The sequence below is a fragment of the Ailuropoda melanoleuca genome, chromosome 14, assembly GCF_002007445.2.
Source record: "Ailuropoda melanoleuca isolate Jingjing chromosome 14, ASM200744v2, whole genome shotgun sequence".
NCBI classification, from domain to species: domain Eukaryota; kingdom Metazoa; phylum Chordata; class Mammalia; order Carnivora; family Ursidae; genus Ailuropoda; species Ailuropoda melanoleuca.
Window position 1 is genome coordinate 18,135,644 of NC_048231.1, and position 19,030 is coordinate 18,154,673.

The following is a 19,030-nucleotide window of genomic DNA, read 5'->3' on the forward strand; positions in this document are numbered from 1 at the left end:
GGCATTAGAATAGAATGAGTATTCTTTGGTTCTGGGGTGTAGTGTTCTATATATATCTATGAGGTCCAATTAAGTGTAGATACTTTTGTTTCCTCCAGAGAGAGGTTTGTGATAGATCTGTATGTCTTTGCTCAGCCTGGAATGCCCTTGGCCCCTTAGAAAATTTCTGGTCATCCTTCTAGACACAGCTCAAATACGTTTCCTGTGTGACGCTTTCCTTCGCAATCATTCTTGGTGGATGGGGTAATTAATTTTAAAATTTTTATTTAAACATTTCATTATAGAAATTTCAACCATTAATAAGATTAGAGAGAATAGTATAATGAACCCTTATGGAACTGTCATCCAGCTTCAGACATTATCAACCTTTTGTGAGTCTTCTATCATCTACTTGCCCCTTTATTCATTCATTCATTTTTAATTCATTTATCTATTTTTGCTCAAATATTTAAAAGCAAATCTCAGGCATCATATTATTTCTTCTATAAATACTTTCAGTCTCTATCTCTAATAGATAAGTACTTTAAAAAAACTTCAATATGATAATAATAGATAATAAATGTCTAAAAAGACATTTTAAAGTTGGTGCATTACAATCTGGATTCAAACGAGGTGCATATATTGTATTAGGAAGCATCAACTAAAATCTCAAATCTTTATTTCCCTTCCCTCTTTTTTTGAGCAATTTGCTTGTTGAAGAAAGCAGATCATTTACCCTGTAGAATTTTCCATATTCAGGATTTGGCTGATTGAATCATCAAAGTATCATTTAATGGGAAATAGATTTACATGGCATGCAATTCAAAGTATGTAACATTTGAACATCCAAAATGACCCTCTTCTCCCTGTTCCTCAGGTACCAATTTTCCTGCCTGGAAGTAATCATCATGTCCTATGTATCTTCCCCGAGATATCTTCCTGTTTGAATTTAATCACTCTGTCTTCTTTATTCCTACCACAGGTGATAATTGGTTACATGTCTTTTTCTCACTTTAGACTATGGATTCTTTTAGATCAGGGATTGGGTCATCTTTTTTGTATTTTCTACCTCTAGTGATGATGCCTTAGGACTGAGTTGACTTCATGTCTCTTTCCAGATCCACCCTGCTAGCTCCTTCCTTGGGAGGGGACCTAGAAAGGGTGTGACGTTTGTATGCGGAAGATCTGAATTTGTGTTCTGTCTTTAGGGTGGTCATTTAACTTTTGGTGCTACCATTTTCCTGTCTGTAGACTACAGTTGGCTCTGCCACACATTGAGGGTTAATATAGATAATATCTGAGACAGTGTGTTGTGAATTGTGAGTGTGAAGCAGGTATCAAAAATCAGTCAGATGTTGGGGCGCATGGGTGGCTCAGTTGGTTAAACGTCTGCCTTCAGTTCAGGTCATGATCCCAGGGTCCTGGGATCAAGCCCTGAGTCGGGCTCCCTGCTTAGTGGGAGGCCTGCTTCTCCCTCTCCCTCTGCCTGCTGCTCCTTCTGCTTGTACTCTCTCTCTTTGTGTCAAATAAATAAATAAAGTCTTAAAAAAAATCAGTCAAATGTCTACCAGGAAGGGTCCCCTGTGAGGACAGACACTTGTCTCCGTGTCTGCAGCACCTACAGTAGCAATACCCAGGACACAGTAGGTCCTCAATAAAAGTTTGCTGAGCAAATGAATGAATGAAATGTTGGTTTGTGTCAGAAGAGCTCCAGGCTTCCGGCTCTGAGACTTGGGGCCCACCCCCTGCAGTTGCTCATCCACCTTTCTCCGTCTAACCAATGCTGTGGGCCTTAGAGCCGACCAGAGCGACATTCTGCACAGAGCTGCAGGCCGGGCCACGGGGGCAAGCTCCCTGCAGAGCAGACGGGATGGGTGACATGCAGATGGTGGCCCTCACGTGTAAGTCATCAGAAAGGCAATGGTGCCGCAGCTCCCGGGGAAGTTGATGGCTTTGGGGAATGCAGGAAGGTAAGTGCACTCTGATACTTGACAGGAGAGTAACACGAGGTAGCTGGCACCGATAACAAGGGTGCAGGCTGGTCCCTGGGAGTTGTGGCTGGGAAGGGGAGCTGGCTGGCACTGAAGAGCAGGAGTGAATACTGCAGGAGTGTTTTCTTCCATTGGAACACTTATCTGTTCTTGTCTTCGTGACTGATAAAGGAATGAATGAAGGGTAAAACATAATTATCTCACCTGTCAAGCCAGCATCCCCAGGTCCCGGAGTATGCTAGAGCAAGAGACAGTGACTTAGAGAAGTACTTTCAAGGTTGGTGCTCGGCCGGCTGGTATCTCAGTGACTCAGCTCCACATCAAGAGGGGGTGGGAACCAAGGTGAAGGAGTGTTTTCAAGGGGCTCAGTGGCACTTTGCTGGGCAGCTGAGGGGGTGTGGTGAGGCCCCGGTGCTTGGAAGAACTGGACTCCTGGTGTCCAGGATGCTTATAACCAGAGATGACAGGTGCGGACCAGCCTGTGCACAAGACAGAAAGAAGTCACAGCTGGTACAGATGTCCAGACTGGGCTGGAGGAGGCAGGGCTGGGTTGATTCTGACCACGGGGGTTGTGGTATGTTAATTTTTCAGCTCAAGAGCTGTTCACATTTTGGGGAGTAGCATCTAAAACTTCCTTTGGGGAGCTACCCATATCTCATGTACTCACCACGAGGTTTGAGTGAGACTGACCCCACCCTCAGCACCAAGAGTGGGCACATGACTTAGGCCATCAGCAGAGTCCATTCCTCTGGCCCTAGAGATTGATTCATGCACGGGCAGCTGAGCCAGTGTTGGTCAGTGAGCATCAGGTCCAGTACTTTTGGGGGTGTCTCCCATAGGACACTGCCTTTTCTCCTGCATTCCTGCGAGTATAGGGTGTTGACTTAGAGCTGCTGGCAGCCATCTTGTCACCATGAGGGGAAAGCCTGTCTGTGAATGGAGTCAGTATTGTAGGGAGAAGTGTCATTTGAGGCCTTAGATCTTGCTGAGCCTGAAGCCAGGTTACCACTGGACTTTCCAGTCACATGTGCCAGGAAATTCTCCTTTTGCTTCAGATGATTTGAGATCAGTTTTCTGTTATTGCAATCAAATGAATCCTGATACACTGGGGACCCTTGGAGAAGCATGCTGGATCTTGAAGCTCAGTTAAGGTTTTGATAAATCATGGGAAGGTCTGGTAATTTGAGGAAAGAAATGAAATTGAGAAATTCTAAGGCCTAAACAGGGTGAGGAGAGGTCTGCATGATGCTGAGTAGTATTGTAGTGATTTTGGTCCTTCAGGCTCCTGGTCTACCACCAATCACCTGTCCTCCCCTATCTGTAAAGTGGTGGCAGTGGCCTTTACCCCAGCTGAATTTGTAGGAACAGATGAGAAGCTTTATTTAGTTAAACACTGGGAATTTAATGCAGCCAGAGAGGAGATCCAGAGGCATAAGGAGCCTCAACGGCTCCTTATCTTTTTAATGAACAAGTAAATGATTTTCTGTTTTCCTTATTTCTGCATTTGTTAATTGGCATTCTTCTGTAAGGAAAAGCTGTCCCTTCTCCTTCAGTTGTTAGTTTAATTATTTTTATCAGTATGAACTCATGGATATTTATATTATTCTGTGGGTTACAATCCAAAGTCATCATTATTTTTATTGTTCAGATTATTCTAATTTTGGCCACTGGGAGCACCTTCAGATTGATTCCTGTGTCCTTTTGTATGTCTTCATTCTTTTCTGAGCACTATCTTAACTTTTTTTTTTTTTTTAAAGATTTATTCACTTTGGGGGAGGAGAGAGAGAGTGTGCAAGTGAGTGAGTGAGTACACACATGGGAGGAGGGGCAGAGGGAGAGAGAATCCTAAGCAGACTCCGTGCTGAGCGTAGAGCCCAATGCGGGGTTCGATCTCACAACCCTGAGATCACAACCTGAGCCAAAACTAAGAGTCGGACACTCAACCAACTGCTCCCTCCAGGCACCCCGCCCCCGCTATCTTAACTTTCTAATCCTCAGACTCATCTTGTATTTTCCTTGCCCCAGCCCTGGAATCAATCACTTCTCCAAGGAGGCTTGGTTCCTTTCACTGGAAGATGGTATTTAGAAACCAAGATGTTGGTGCTAGATGTGCATATTGCTACTGGAGTGCCATTGTGTAGGCCCTCCCAGGAGACAGAGCTAGGAAATGTATGCGTGTATACTCATGCATACACACACCTATCCATTAAAAAACCTTGAGTTCATACTGATATCTCCAATTCCAGCCTAACCTCACAGCATTTTAGCTCTCTTCCATTCCTTTTGCATAACTGATTTCTCTCACAGTGAGAAACCTGCCTCTTATTATCTATAATATATTCACTTACTTGTTCAACTAGTATACTCTAAAATAGTTAACATCCTTGAGGCATATAGGAGCAGAGAGAGTGGCCCAATCTGGGTGAGACTCAATGAGTTAAGGGGGTATTGGAGCTCGGTTCAGAAAGGTGGGTAGGATTGAAACATGTAACACTGGGGACAGGTGATTTTGGTTGAAGTTGATGGGTAAAATTTTGTGGGTTGTCTATAAGAAACAGAGATTAGTTCATTGTTACTGGGGACCAGGGTATGGGTGAGAGAAGGGGCATACTGGCAAAGAGAAGTCGAGCTAGGTTGCAGAGGGATGAGAGGCCAAGGTTTATACCAGAGGTAATAGGGAGCTATGGCAAGTTCTTGGGTAAAGTGTTGTTAAGCCTCCAGTGAATGAGAATGCCTGAAGTCATCAGTCACTGAATATTTTTTGACTACTCTATCAGATGATGAGTAGAATCGTGAGATAGAGAGAGAGAGAGAGTGTGTGTGTGTGTGTGTTTGTGTGTCTAGGGAGGGAGAGAGAGATCACGGGTGGCTTTTCCTTTCTTAATCAGAGTCCTAATATTGGAGGGGACCGCAACTGCTGCTGTGACTGGGAAGCTTTTGAGTTGAATCTGACTCCTTGTTTCCAAGTAGGTCGCTGGACTCCTGTGGTGTCGGATGCATCAGGTCAGCAGTAGTGTGTGCGTCCTATCAGTCACACTAGTACTTACTACCTGGGCTTGAGGAGGTAATGATTAATGCTCTTCTCCTCCTTGTCTGAGAAGCGGAACCAAGGAGATGCAGGTGTCTGCCAGGAAGAGCTCAGAATGTCAGCCTTATTACTGACAAATGCCGGGGGGGAGCAGGTGTTGTGGGTCTGTGAGCCAGTGGGCTTGTTGTACTTCGCTCCTGAGTTTGATAGACTTACCTACACGGGCACAGATGTGACAGGACAAGCCTCTCGCAGGGGGGCCTGCCTTTTAGGGCAGGAAGGAGCGGAGCACCGGTGTCCTGCGGGTGTGTGCAGATCCCCAAAAGGGAGGTGAGAGGAAGCAGTGGGCTGAGCGCGATGTTTCTTCTCTCAGACTCACCAGTCTGATTGGTGATTCCTCCTCTCACAGGGAGTGAGAGGGGAGGGAGGTCAGGAGCGTTACACCTCTAGTGGGGCTCCCATAGAGCAGATGGGAGGTTCCCCTGCAGTACTTACTCACCTGCAGGCAGGAAGCAGTTATAATTTTGCTGTAGGAACCTTTTGTGCCCATTAAATTCTGCTAATGCTTATACCCGACCTTGTTTAGGAACATGGGCTACTTTGGGCTTGAGTATGGGATAACAATTTCTTTTTTTTTTTTTTTTAATTTTTTTTATTTATTCGACAGAGATAGAGACAGCCAGCGAGAGAGGGAACACAAGCAGGGAGAGTGGGAGAGGAAGAAGCAGGCTTATAGCAGAAGAGCCTGATGTGGGGCTCGACCCCATAACGCCGGGATCACGCCCTGAGCCGAAGGCAGACGCTTAACCGCTGTGCCACCCAGGCGCCCCGGGATAACAATTTCAACATTACTGAAATCTGCGTTTAGAGAGAAGGGTCATCTGTTGTCAACCTTTAGAACCATGGTATATGGTAGGGTGTTTTGGAGGGAAAAGGATATTGGTTAGAGTACAGTAGGGGGCTTAGGTGGGGTGGTGACTCTTTATAATTATGCCATTGACCTTTTTTTTATGCTATTGACCTTGAGAAAGACATCTTCAGCACCAGCTAGCTCAGGCCTCTCCTGTACTGATGGAACTGGAGGTCTAGAAGGGTGATGGGATTTTCTTTTCTTTCTTTCTTTTTTTTTTTTTTTAAAGTAGGCTCCATGCCCAGCACAGAGCCCAGCGTGGGGCTTGAACACACAACCCTGAGATCAAGGCCTAAGCTGAGATTGAGAGTTGCCCCTAACCGGCGGAGCCACCCAGATACCTCAAGCCCCCTGCAGTTTTGTGGCAGATCTTGGGCTTGGACTTGGACATCCAGATCTTCCCTGCTGGCGTGTTTCTCCGCTGGGTCCGTCCACCCCTGTGTGAGCCCTGAGGCTGTGGTCCTGCTGGGCTGGGTTTGGGAAACACAGGGGAGGAGGAAGAAGGGCAATAGAGTCTCTGCCTGGGGAATTCCTTTTTTTTTTTTTTCCTTAAGATTTTACTTATTTATTTATTTGACAGAGAGAGAGAGAAAGGACACACAAGCAGGGGGAGCGGCCGGCAGAGGGAGAGGGAGAAGCAGGCTTCCCACCAAATGGAAAGCTGGACATGGGGCTCTATCCCCGGACCCAGGATCATGATGGGAGCTGAAGGCAGACACTTAACCCACTGAGCCACCCAGGCGCCCCTGGGGAATTCCTTTTTAGATTTAATCAACCAAGCAAAAAGTTAATCCACCAAAGATTTGGAATTTGCATTCCCAGTGGAGGGAAGTATGGACCCTCCAAAGGAACCAGTGGGTGCTGCTAGCTCTTTGCTTTGGGAAAAGGTTTCAACTCTTAAGCTACCAAACAACTGCCAGTTTTGAGGATAACGGTGCTACCAGCTTAGTGAAGGTGTGATAAGTCAAGAAGTGCCTTAAAGATCTTGTTGCCCATCAAGAGGAACTGTAGCCGTGCCTGGCTCTTCAGGAATATTCTCTGAAACCTGGAGACTATCCTGGCCACACGAGGACATGTCTTCACTGGTCTTCCATCCGTCTGTTATTTTAACAAACTTTAACTGAGCCTGCTCTGTGCCGGGTCTTGCGTGAGGCCCAGCCTGGGAGGATATGAAGGGAAATAAGACTTGACCTCTGCCCTCCAGCTGCCCACAGTCCAGTGGGGGGAAGCAGGCGTGAAATCACCAGTTGCAGAAGGATCGATTTGTCTTCATTCCAGCTCTGGCTCCTGACAACAACTGACTCCCAGCCAAGAAGGGGATGAGGGGCAGGGGAGGGGGCAGGGGGGCAGGAGCCTTGCATGGGAGGGACTCCTGACCCAGCATGGTGAGTGAGGGTGGAGTGCGTACCGGGAAGGCTTCTTCTGGTGTAGTTGGGTCTAATATTGTGCCGCTGTTCTTTGCGTGTGCGCTGTCAACCTGGTGTGCAAGCTTGTGGGTGAGTTTTCATGCACCCCGTCCCTCAGGCCCCCTTCTGCTGCTTTCCTTTCTCATCCTGGAACATTTGTCAGTGAATATTCTACGCAGAAGAGGAGGAGAGAAAGGGAATCTTTGCTGTCTTGGTGACTGGCTTTCTCAGAGTTTCTGGTAATTTTTGCAGGAGCATGAGCTGCATTTAATGTGTTCTGCTTGGGTCATCCAAGGACCAGGCCTGTGGAATAGGGAGACAGAGTCTGCAATGGCCCCCAGTACCTCCTTTTTAGCTTTGTACCCAAACCTTTCTGAGTACTGCATTGCAAACCTGCACAACTTTGCGCAGTGGCCCCAATTTGGAGAGAGTTCCAGGCGATTAGCAACTTGGGCCTTGGCGTGGTCTGGGGAGAGACTTGGTGGGTTTGCTTCCATCTGTGGGGACCCTGGAGGAAAATGGCATCACTCCGGCTTCTCCTTGGAGATTGTGCTCTGTGTGTGGTGGCTTCCCTATAGTTCCTAGGCAGGCCATGCACATGTCATGTTGTCTTCGTGATCTAGACTTATCAGTGACCTATGGACCTGCATACCTCTTGTATTTTAAAAAAAACACATGAAATAAAAAAACCCACATGAAATGTATAAGACCTAAGGAAAGGTATAAGAAATAATTTAGTGCTGGGGCGCCTGGGTGGCTCAGTCGTTAAGCGTCTGCCTTCGGCTCAGGGCGTGATCCCGGAGTTCTGGGATTGAGCCCCACGTCGGGCTCCTCCGCTGGGAGCCTGCTTCTTCCTCTTCCACTCCCCCTGCTGTGTTCCCTCTCTCTCTGGCTGTCTCTCTCTCTCCCTGTCAAATAAATAAAATCTTTTAAAAAAAAAAAGAAATAATTTAGTGCTCACTCTTCTCACTGTACAATTTCAGAAATGATACCTTACCCATACAGTTGTAGCCCCTGGGGTACTTCCCTGATTCCAGCCTTCCTCCTATAAAATCAGAAGCAAGCACTATCTTGAATTCATTGGTTGTCATTCCCACGTACTTCTTGGAAACCAACTATTCCTGTATTTGGGTGCTATTTTTCATCCTATTGATTTTTTTCCTTTACTTGGCTTTGTTCTAAGCAAGATTGCAGGCTTGATAGACTAGGTATCTCTTTTTGGGGGCTCTGCATACGCAAATAAGTGTCCTGGGTACCACCTGAAATCGCCTCTTCTACCATCTTTTTGCACACTGTCACTGGTACTGGGTTGCCCTGGGAGAAACAGGCTGCACCATTGGTAGCAGATGCTGGGCTGAACTCTGGCTCATGCCCATCATTGCCGTGGTTTCTCCCGTGCTGGGTTTGGCCACTCTCTTTCTAGCTCTTCTCTTCCCTAGCTCACCCTGTAGATCTCTTGGGGCTGCTGCGGACTTGAAGTTGCCTGATGAGATGGTATTTGCTACTGCTCAGAAGCAGTGATCTTTTTCCAGAGGCCATAGCTGAAATGAAACAAAAAAAGCCTTGTGTTTCTGGTGATGGGAGGCCATTGCCATGTGCTGGCCCGTGCAATGAACATCATTAGCCAGTTCCACATTTTCGTGTCTCTGTAGCTTTCTTGCCTACCCAGGCTGCCTGGACACACAAGGTTGGCTTTTTGTGGCCGCAGAGCCACTCACCAACTGCTCCCGCTACCTGGTTCTCGTGGGGTGGGTGGAGGAGGCCAGAGCACACTGCTCCCCAGAGAAGATGCCATGTTGAGGGTTAGCCTGTACCTAAGGGGGCAGGAGCTGGAGAAACACCCGTTGGAGACACTGTCCTTGCCCATCTCAGACTCCATCCCAGACTAACCATGGCTGGGCTTCTCATTGCTTTATTGCTTTTCCCACTGAAAACTCTGCACTGTTCCCTTTCCTGCCCTGGATTGGGTGCTTCCACCACACCCCAGCTGTTTCTTCCTCTGCCAAATGTAGTACCGGGAAGCGGCACGATGCTACGTGATGAGGGATGGCATAAGCTAGAAATTCCTCACCGCTAAGGTGATTTTCTACTGCAGTGGGTTACCAAGGACGGCAGGGAAATCTGTATCTGGAAGGGAAGCTTTCCAGAAACAAAAGAGATTCTGGCGGTCTTGTAATGGAGGTGGGAACGGGACAGCGTACTGTCAGGTGATCAGAGACACCTGAGGAGCCTTATAAAGTGCACATCCCTAGATGCTGTACTCTAAAGGCTTGTTTTCAGTGATTCTGGGGTGAGGCCTGGAAAACTGTATTTTTCATGAGTTCCCCAGGCAGGCTTCTGAGGCTAAGAATGAGTGTTGCATTGACCGAGCACTGTGAGACGGGCACGGGGCTAAGGGTTCTCTCTATTATCTCCTTTAACTTCACGACAATCTGAGGTATCTACCCCCATTTTACGGATGACAAAATGGAGGCACAGATTAAGTGATTTGTCCAAGGGTCTACCGCTAGTAAGCAGGCTTATTAGCTTCCTGTAATCGCTGTGACAAATCATCACAAATTGGGTGGCCAGTGACAACAGAAATGTATTCTCTCCCAGTTCTGGAGACCAGAAGTTCAAAATCAAGGTGCCAGTGGGGCCATGCTCCTTCTGGTGGCTTCAGACATGCCTCGTGGCTGTGTCACTCCAGTCTCTGCCTCTGTCCTCTCTTGCTTGGAAGGAGACTCGTCATGCGGTTTAGGGCCTACCTGGGCAATCCAGAATGATCTCAAGATTCTTACCTTAGTTACATGTACAGGGATCCTTTTTTCCAAATAAGGTCACAATCACAAGCCCAGGGGGTTAGGACAAGGGCATATCTTTTTGGGTGCCACCATTCAGCCCACTATGGGGTCTTTGATTTAATCACAAATCAGGTGGTTCCTGAGCCCTTGCCTAGAACTGTGAGGCTCCTGGCTCTCTCAGCGGGACTGGATGAACTTCTAGGGTTGCTGTAGGCCAGCAGCCGAGCCATGGATTTCCTTGCTGTCCAAGGGAGTTTGAACCATTTGTCAAGCTTGACAAACCAGAGTTTTCCTTGCCCTCTCTCCCACCCCCTCAGCCCCCTGCCATCTCTCCTGAAACCCTTTGGGCTGTTTATCCCTGACTCCAAAATTTTCACGCCTTCATATGCTCAGGACGTGAGGCCACAGGGGCTGTGAGGCCCAACTCATACTGGCTTGGGTGGGATGCACTTCTCCTGCCTCAGTGTCCATGTCCCCAAAATGGGAATCTCTGGAATAGCAGGGGTAGATGGGAGGCCATGATATAACTGATAAAGTTGGTGGAAGGCAGTCTGCAGCTATAAGGTTGATGGAGACGCTTGTTAACCACATTAATAATCTAATAGCCTGTTCTTGATTTCCCGCTTCTCACCGTCTTGGCCCCAAGCAGCTATTTTCTACCAAATTAAAATCCACTCAGCTCCCTTCCTGTCCCTGAATAAAACTACCCTCAAAAGCTCTTGCCTGTTACAGCAAGACTTTTTAATAGACTTTTCCTTGTAGAATCGTGAGACATGTGTCCAATTAGCAGAATAACTTCACTTAAATGTACAAATAAACTGTTGACTGATAATGGCGGGACATATGTGAGGCTAATTTAAGGCAACGCGGTTCAGGAACTGGGGCACTGCCTCCTCCCCCACCCGATCCTCATGCCCCACACTCTGCAGAGCGAAGAGAAGAGGGATGTCTTCGTGCTCTGCCTGGTCGCCGTGCAGAGGACCTAAACCGCTCACTATTCATACAGTCAATTGTGTAGCAAATTTTTTATTTTTATTTTTTAGAGAGGGAGAGAGCATGCATGTGTGCATGGGGGGAGGGGCAAATGAGAGAGAGTTTTAAGCAGGCCCCATGCCCAGCATGGAACCTGACTGGGGCTTGATCCCATGACCCCGAGATCACAGCCTGAGCCGAAATCAAGAGTCAGACGCTCTGGGGCACCTGGGTGGCTCAGTCACTTGAGCCTCTGACTCTTGGGTTCGGCTCAGGTCATGATCTCAGGGTTGTGAGATAGAGCCATGTTGGGCTCCATGCTCAGTAGGGGTCTGCTTGAGATTCTCTCCCTCTTCTTCTCCTTCTGCCTCTACCGCTGCTCTTTCTTTCTTTAAAATAAATAAATCTTAAAAAAAAAAAAGAGTTGGATGCTCAACCAACTAAGCCATCCATGTGCCCTAATTATGTAGCAAATTTTAATTGAGCACCTGCTATGGGCCAGGCACTGTGCCAGGTGTGGGGTATATAGCGGTCTATTCTTGAGGGGATAAGAGCTAGTTAACAATCAGTGGAACTCACGAGAACGTCCTTTCCAGGAGGGCAGGTGTCTCTCTGTTCTGCTTGCTGTATCCTCAGCACTTAGAACAGGGCTTGGCACACAGTGGGCTCTTTTTTAGGGAATCAGTGAGGTAGGGAAACAAGCTATGTCAGCTTTTGCTGAGGGTCCTAAGAGAGAGAAACCGTGGTCATAGGATAAAAAGTGACTGAAGCAGGGCTGGGGAAGGGCTCTCTGATACGGGGTTTTCCTGCTAAAAGTGAGAAGTGATGAAAGAACAGCAGGTGGGGAGCTGGGAGAATATTGTTAGCAGAAAAGGCAGGGGTATGTAATTTACAGGGCTCAGTGCAAAATGAAACTGTGGGGTTCTGGCTGGGGGTGGGGACATCAGTCTCCCCTTCCTATGGTCCTACAGCCCCCACCCACAGTGGATGGACAGCTCCCAAGAGATTGCAGTCTCGGTGATGGGATGTGCTCAGGATGTGGATTGGGGGCGGGGGAGGGGTCCCTGCTGGGTCTCCTGTTGAACTTTCCCTTGGTGATACTAGCCCAGAGTGGGGAGGGATGCTGCCTGACATGTGGATGACTCTACCCTGCCTAGGCTTGCACTCAGGCCCCCGGCGGGGATGAAGGGCTGTGGCAGAATGCAGATCTTCCCCAGCAGCAATCGGATTGCCACCTGGGGTGGAGAGCAGCCTGGCTGTGGGGTGAAGGTGGGGAGACTGGGTGGAGCACTGGGGGTGGGGTGGGCAGTGGGCAGCGGGGAACTCACTGGGGAGGTAGGATGGTACATGAGCTGAGTCCCCCGGGTGCATGCTCCTTTGTCCCATCTGGCTTCATTTGCAAAACATAAATTCAAAGATAAAATTAAGAATTTCAAGACAGCTACTGTATTAGTTTCCTATTGCTGCTAAAACAAACTACCACAAACTTCGTGGCTTAAAATACTGATTTATTCTCTCACAGTTCTGGAGGTCAGGAGCCTGGAATGCTTCTCACTGGACTAAAATGAATGTGTCAGCAGGGCTGTGTTCCTTCTGGAGGCTCTAGAGGAGAATTCACGTCCTTGTCTTTTCCACCTGCATTCCTTGGCTCATGGCACCCGTTCTCCATCTTCAGAGCTGGCAACGTGTGGCCGAGTCCTTCTCACGGCTGCTAGCTCTCTGATTCTCTTCTGCTTCCCTCTTCCACTTAAAAGAACCATTGTAATTACACTAGGCCCACCTAAAAATCTGAGGTCCTCTCTCGGTCATAAGATCTCAAGATCAGCAGCCTTAATTTCATCTGCAGCCTGAGTTCCCCTTTGCCACGTAGGGTAACACAGTCCCATGTTTCAGGGATTAGGGTGTAGACATCTTTGTTGGGATGCAGGCATTATTCTTTCACATTAAACTGCAAGTGTGGGGCCCTTCCAAGGGCAGGCCCAGTGCGCCCTGGGAAGAGGAAATGGCAAGCTTAAAAGCCCCGAGAAGGGAATGAGCTTGTCTTGTTCAAGGCCCTGAAAGGAGGGCAGTGGGATGGAGTAGAGTGATTGACAGGACATGTGGTGTGAAATGAGGCAGGAGAGGCTGGCTTGGGCCGAGAACACAGGGCTCCTAGGCCACAGGGAAAGGTTAAGAATAGCAGGCTAGGATCTGTCTTTGAATCTCTATATGAAAATTCAAATGAATTAAAAAGTAGAGAGAAAATATGATGAACTCTGGCACCCAGATCTAAAATATGTTGCTATAGGGGCACCTGGGTGTCTCAATTGGTTAAGCGCCTGCCTTTGGCTCAGGTCATGATCCCGGGGTCCTAGGATCAAGTCCCGTGTCAGGCTCCCTGCTCAGTGGGGAGTCTGCTTCTCCCTCTGGTCTCCTCCTCATGCTTGCACTCTCTCTCTCTCTCTCTCGAATAAATAAAATCTTTAAAAAAAATCTTAAAAAAAAAATATGTTGCTGTCATTCTTTCATTTATTTTTTTTCTGAAGTGTTTTCAATTGCAGAAATCATGCCATCTCACCTTTAATTTCCATGTGTATCTCTAACAGCTGATGTTTTCTAAGTGTTCCCATCATTATCACAATGAATGAAATGAGCAAGAATTCTTTCTTTATTTTTTAATTTATTATTATTATTTTTTTTAGAGAGGGAGGGGTCGGGAGGGGCAGAGGGAGAGGGGGAGAGAGAATCTTAAGCAGGCTCCACGCCCAGTGTGGAGCCTGATGCAGGGCTCGATCTCACAACCCCAAGAGCATGACCTGAGCTGAAACCAAGAGTCAGACACTTAACTGACTGAGCCACCCAGGCGCCCCTAAGAATTCTTTAATTTCATCTAATTCCTATGTGTGTTATGCTGTACCCCAAATGACCCTCCCATTGACCTTCACATTGTACCTGAACTCTGTGCCTCTTCCCTCTTTCTGAGGTTAGAGCGAGGCCTCCTTCCCTGTATCTTTGAGGATTTTGTTTTCTTTTCCTTGCTCCCAGCACCCAAGGTCTCTAGGCTGTGAGGAAATGAAAAAGACTCCTGTCCCCCACCCAAGGCCATGGTCTGAACAGGGATGGCGGGGAAGGGAGGGGAAGCAGGCTGGCTGGATATGTTATTCTGCTTGTGGCCTAACATTTGTTTTTCTGGTCTGTAATTGCCATTCCAGAAATGCCCTCGCTCTTCTAGCCACAGAGCAACTGTTGAGAACAAATTAATTATGCGTCTTCTCAGTGTGTGTGATTAAGGGGCAGATGGAGGGAAGGGTTCTCTTCAGTGTTTCTGGCAACTAGGTTCCCAAATGGATGCTTTCCAGACCAAGGAGTGCATGTCCTGGGCTCCTGTGGGCATCTGGATTTGTCTGTGTGGTGGCAGTCTTGCTCACTGGCAGGCCGACTCACAAGTTGCCAGTAATAATATTATTAATCCCTTAAATCTGCAGCATATTCACTGTGTGCTGAAGGCTTGCACACTCACATCAGCTCATTTGTTGGGATTTCAGGGATGCTGGAACAACTTTCTTTGCTTAACACCTCCCTAAATCATTGCTGATGCTTGTAATTCCACCATTAGAGATTAATTCCTTTGGCTTAAAACTCCGTTCCCTATTAAAATGCAAGTATCCTTGGCAGTTGTGATGCATGTTTTATTCATTAAGCCTTCTCAGCCACTAGCAGCTGCCCTCCCCAAATGCCCCCTCCTACAACTTTCTTTTTAGGATGGCCTTCTCTGAAACAGAACCTATATTTGAAACCTATCCCTTTCCATAGAATTATGCTCTCAGTTTCTGAGGCTGGAAAAACAAGACAGGTAAAGAAACTCCTGCCAAGGTGACAATGACAGATAATTTCTTGTATTATCACCTCTAGGGCATATTTGCATTTTTAACTGGAAATTTCTGGAAACACAGTGCTTCACGTAAAGGAACCTATATCCCTTCATCCTATCATATCATCCTGTCATGGCCTTGGATCGCCCCTTTATTAGGCTCCTTTAAAAAAGCAGAGGAAAGGGGCCTGGCAGGACACATTGAGAGCAGATCCAGTCTGTGTAACACAGATTGGGCATTGGTTTGGAGCATTGTTCATCCCAAGACGGGAGAAAGCAGTAGAGCGGGCCACATGTAACATCATGTCCATTCTGCAGAAGGGCGATTGAAGTGTAAGGACAGCGGTCCAGTTGCAATGGGGCTAGAATTATTTTGACTTTAGAACCCCAGTAACACAGTTGTAGATTTTGAAAGTCAGAAGACACCTTAGAAGCAGTCTGGGAAGGCAAATGCATTTCATCCGCTGACTCCGGCCGGTAGGTAGCAGTTGTCTGACGCAGGGTAGAGTGTATGCATGTGTGTGTTGTGATGTCTGATGTGTGCCCTGGGTGTGGCAGTAGAGGGGAGACCTGTATGCCACCCACACTGTTGCTGCTTCTGCCTGATCTCTCATTTTCCAGAGAGGCCAGCTGAGGCCCAGAAAGCTGGGAGAATTTGTTCAGAACTTGTACAGCAGGGCCAGGAAGGTAGGGGCAGAAATGGTGCAGAATCCAAGGTTCTGGAGTTCTCGTCCGGAACCTTTTCTTCTGAAGGAGCCAGCTATTCTAAGAAGGGTTTCACTGTGGCTAAAGAGCATTGTGGTCTTTTTTTTTCTTTTTAAGGATTTTATTAATTTTTTGTCAGAGAGGGAGCGTGCACACACAAGCAGGGGGAGGGGCAGAGGGAGAAGCAGGCTCCCCGCCAAGCAAGGAGCCCGACTCGGGACTCGATCCCAGGACTCCGGGATCATGACCTGAGCCAAAGGTAGATGCTTAACCGACTGAGCCATCTAGGCTCCCAAGAGCATTGCGACCTTGAAGTCACACCGCCTGGGTTCAGGTCCGAGCTCTGCCACAAGTTAGCTATGTGCCCTTGGCCAGGTGATTTAATCCTTTTGAGCCACTGTTTCTTCCTTCGTGAAATAGGTGATAATAATTGTGTCCACCTTATAGGGTGGTTATGGAATGAAATAAGATAGTACACATATAAAGTGTTTAGGGCCTAACAGATAGTAAATAGTTAATAAATATGAGTAACTTATTTAAATGTTAAATTTTATTTCATTGTCTTTATTTTTATTTTTAAAGATTTTATTATAGAGAAAGAGAGTGTGTGTGCAAACAGTGTGGGGGAGGAGGGGCAGAGGGAGAGTTAGGGAGAGAATCTCACGCAGACTCCACGCTGAGTGTGGAGTCTGATGCAGGGCTCAATCTCACGACCCCAGTATCATGACCTGGGCTGAAACCGAGAGTCAGACGCTGAACCGACTAAGCCACCCAGGCATCGTCCTTTTAGATTCTTGCTGGATGTGGACAGAAAACCTTCCTACAGTCACCCCCTCTGCAGAATTGCTCAGAGTTACCCCTCAGACACCTGCTTCTCATCCTTCCCTGTTGAATGCCCTGGGATCTTCTGGGCTTGAAGTACTCTTGGGATTAGTGATTTGGCAACGACACTCCCACAGTGCTAATAATCAAGCGTGAGGTGGTGCCGGGTAAAGGCCTGTGGTTCTGGGGGTCCTACTTCACACTTCACAGATGTTTGTTTTGATTTGGACATGTGACAAAGCCCTGGAGGCCTGGTGTGGTTCTCCAAGGAACAGCCGCCAAGTGGGGTCTCGGTGACCGTTTAGCCTGGTTTTTCCTCTGATCAGAGCATTGCCATAGCATCTCCTGCAGACAGTCTCTGCCTCCCCTTGCCAGTGTGTTCCTAGTCTGCAGACTGGGCCTCAGGGCACAGCTGGTGCCAGCCCTGTCCCCTCACACCCACCTCTCCTGTGGGCTTCGACAGCAGGGCCTGGTCAGAGCCCAGGTGCGAGAGCTGTGCTTGGTCACTTCTATGCCCTCGTCCAGCCAAGCAGGCTGTCAATAGTGGTTCTCTTTGGGTGGCCTTGATGGGAGGGCCTGGAGAGCCGGAGGAGTCCCAGAGAGTCCTGGGAGTCTGGCTGGGGTGACTCCTGCAGGTTGAATGGTCTGTCCCCTGCATTATTTGACCTCACCTCCTGGTGGAGTGGCATTTCCTGACAGAAGCAGCGTCCTGCGGCCCCTTGGAGAGTGCAGTTCGAGGGAGCAGCAGTGGTGGGGGCACCTTCTGGGTGCTGTGTGGTGATGGTTGTGTGGCTTCTGTTGAGTGAGTCGTCACGGAGTTCAGTCCTGACTGTTGCAGGGGAAAAGCCTCTGCTTCGGACCCTCAAGGAGGCCTTCTTGGGGTTTGTCCGTCTGCTCCGTGCTGAGAAAGGGACGAGGGCTATGGGTAGGAGGCCATCCCCCTTGAAAGATGGTCCCACCATCGTCCCTCACATTTGGAAGCTCGGTTGCTCTGGGCCTCTCCCCCTGGGCGGCAGCCTGGTTTGGTAGCGACCTGGCCATGCGTGCACTTGCCTCCCTGCTTTTTGTCATGTGGGCCCAGAGCAGAGCCTACAATCAGGGCCACAGAGCTGCAGCATGGGCAGGGCCCCGTTGTGTCCTAGGGAGGTGCAGATGAAAGAAGGCCCGAGAGCCACCCTGGGGATGGAACTCAGCTACGCTGTTACGTCTGGGATGGGGAGGCAGTGGCTGCTTCTGTAAGAGGGGAGGGGGGAAGAGAGGAGAATGGGCCAAGTGGGGACTCAGAAGAGGGGAGGGGAGGAGAGGGAGGCCTGGGTCCAGGCTGACGGGGATTTTGACAGATGAAAAGGCATGAGGGGTGGTGAGATTGTGGAGTGGCCTGTGCAAAGGCTGGAGGGCAGAGGATGGCGCAGAACACGACCGGTCGCTGGGTTGGGGGATAGCTGTTGAGGTGGGGAGGGCAAGAGATGAAGCCAGCGGGTGCCTGGGGTGCATCATGCTGGGCCTGCTGGCCTGGGTAGGAGTTGGAAATTCATACTGAAGGCCCTGGTGACTTTTGTAGGGTTATCAGTGAAGCTTGTCCTCCTTTCCCACCGTGGCCAGTGTCCTGCCCCTTCCTGGACCCACCTCCTTGGGCTGCACAGGCCTGTGGCCTTACCCAGTTGCTGCCCTGAGATCTTACGCCTCCTGAGCCTCACTCGCTTCCTTCTCTCAGTGACTCCCCGATCTCTGTATGCCTCGTGCTTTCCAGGCCCCTGTGTGTTCATGAATTTGTTTCTAATCTCAGTTAGTAAATCTCCGGTTTACTGAAGCAGCTCCCGGGAGCACAGACATGACCAGGCACCACGGTGGCCGTGTGGCCTGGCTGTGAGAAATAGCTGAGGCTCAGCGAGGGGTAGGAGTGGGGCATTGTGAGCACGCGGGGAGGGCCACACTCAGGGCCCACAACAGACACTGGCTGCCCGAAGTGTTCTTCTAACCCACGGGGAGTGTTTAACAGTGTGTGTAGTGGGCAGCAGAGTTTAGTAGAAAGAGATGGGTTTTGGAATCGAAGACAGTGACTCGAACCCTGGATCTACCTATTATGTATTGGCTAAATAACCCTGGCAAGCCCCCTAACAGTTTTGAGCCTCAGTTCCCACATCTGTGTAATGGGGAGAATGATAGTGCCCCCCTCCCAAGGGCTTTTACCGTCAGGCGAGGTAACGTGTGTGGAAGGTTTCATGGGCTCCAAGGGACTGTGCATTTACTAGTGAGGATCCTTAGTACGGAGTGTGTGATGAACAAGATTTTGTGTCTGGCAGCTTATGTTCTATGCTGGTATGGGGAATCAACAGCTCAAATGGTAACGATTATGGAGAAGAGTAGGTGAAAATTATAAATCAAGGACATATTTGTGCTTGCATTATGCTGACAGGTTATTTGGCAACTTAAGTTTGATCCTCATTTTAATATGAAATTATTAGATGTCAGTAAAACATAAGATGATAGGAAACTCATACATACTTGGATGTTCACAACATTTATCATTTTTTTTTTTTTTTTTTTTTTTTTTTTTTTTTTATTTTTTTTTTTTTTTTTTTTT

The 19,030-nt window shown here is 48.3% G+C and overlaps 1 protein-coding gene across 11 annotated transcripts in view; it reads left to right on the forward strand.

Moving 5' to 3' along the window:
- ADCK1 (aarF domain containing kinase 1) overlaps window positions 1-19,030 on the forward strand; it is a 122,350-nt gene that overhangs the window by 12,499 nt on the left and 90,821 nt on the right. The window lies entirely within an intron of this gene.